This window comes from Trichosurus vulpecula, chromosome 4 (assembly GCF_011100635.1).
Source record: "Trichosurus vulpecula isolate mTriVul1 chromosome 4, mTriVul1.pri, whole genome shotgun sequence".
Classification (NCBI taxonomy): Eukaryota; Metazoa; Chordata; class Mammalia; order Diprotodontia; family Phalangeridae; genus Trichosurus; species Trichosurus vulpecula.
This window is the reverse complement of record NC_050576.1, coordinates 350,735,461-350,737,322: the sequence shown is the minus strand read 5'-3', so window position 1 is coordinate 350,737,322 and position 1,862 is coordinate 350,735,461.

Genomic DNA, 1,862 nt, shown 5'->3' with positions numbered 1-1,862 from the left:
AGCTGAGGTAAAGGGAACTTATCTATTTTAAACCTCATCATTTACATCAATATTACCAGCAACTATTTTTCAAAGATGTCTAGAATAATATTTGTAGTTCAACATTAGTAATTAAACTATTTTAGCATGAGCATTTTAGCACTATTATTAAAATAAGTATTATACCAAAATATAAATTTACACTAAGGAGTATGAATATCTATAAATGTAAATATGTATAAATATAGGGTTACGTGTACATATGTGTGATTATACATATGTGTATATGTATGTATATATAAATATACATATATATGTAATTTGAATTCCTGGTTGCTCAATATAGACAATGTGCATTGTTTTATTTAAGTAAATTTGGAAAGATAAAGGAAACTAAGTCATAACATATTTTATTACATGTTTAGATCATATGACTAAACTCTATATAAAATTGAGGCATGTTTTCTTTAGGACAGCTCAGGCATATCACTGAATATTCCTGCATACATCAAGATCATAAATTTCAGGACAATTGGAGTAGTAATGTTAGATACCATCTGCTTTAAAATTTTAAGGAATAAAAATTACTAAAAATATGAGTTGTCTTTAAATGCCACCTAACTGCTAGCCTGAATGGTACTCATTTTAGGGTTTTTTTTCAAATTTCAATGAAGTTTTATGAAAAGGTGAGCCATAACCGAATATTAGCAGTATTTGTCATTGTAAGAATGGGTCTAGTAATGTGATTTGGCATCCATAAATTCAAGGACTTTCAGAACATGATATGTTCCAGGAAATTTTGATCATTTGGGAATAAATAAATAGGGAAGTGCATGGATAGAACAGAAAATTATACATACATAGATAGATAGAGAGAACCTCTGAAAGACAGATTAAAAAAAAAAAAAAAACAACAGCTAAGAACCAGAGAGCTTAAATGATTGATTTACACATTTTTTCCATAAGCATATATTAAGCAAGTACTGTTCCAGACACAAAATACATAGCAAGTAGCAGAAATAGGATCTGCAACCAGGTGTTTCAAATCCAAACTATAGGATTTGACTATTTCTACTACATTATCAATAATACAAAGAATTTGCCACCTCTCCCCTCCCACCCCCAACAAAAAGCTATTAAAAGCAGGTCTGGTAGGAGTAACAGCAAACTCATTATCAACATGAACCTTGCTTTTTATCCCTCCAAGCAACTGTATTTCTCTATTACTTAGAGGTAGAGTACAACTACACTCAAATCAAATGATGATGGTAACTGTATTACTTCACTAGGCTTAAGGCTATTTTCCATGAGGTGATTAATAGGAGAACTTCTTGGATCCCAGCTTCCCCTGTGTAGAGAAGTGGCTTTTTGGGTCAGAGGGTAAAATTTAGTTCATTAGCAAAATCATCTTTGATTTAACATTTTAATCATAATAAGGGTCAATTCAATGAATAAAAAAAGTTTGTTCCCATTACATTCTATCATGTTGCATATAAATATACACACATACATATATTTACATATATTACATGTATGTATATGTATGTATACACATAGTATATACATACACATGTATATGCACATATATTTATTTTCCTTTTTTCAGGAAAATAAAAATCACAAGGCATCTAAATAATGGGGGGAGATATTGTGGGTTAGCAGAGATACTGACTACAGAGAAAAGGTAAGGAAGAAAATAATGATAAAAGTTGAATAGTAGCAAAGTGGTCATGAGATAAAGGGATTATTGCTAGAAGCTGAATGTGAGTGAAAAGGAAAGAGAAGTAGTAAAATGAAATAGAATAATGTGATAGATAACAAAATGGAAGAATATTACAAAGGTAAAATATGAATGCAAAGCCAATGATTAAACAGTGATTAAT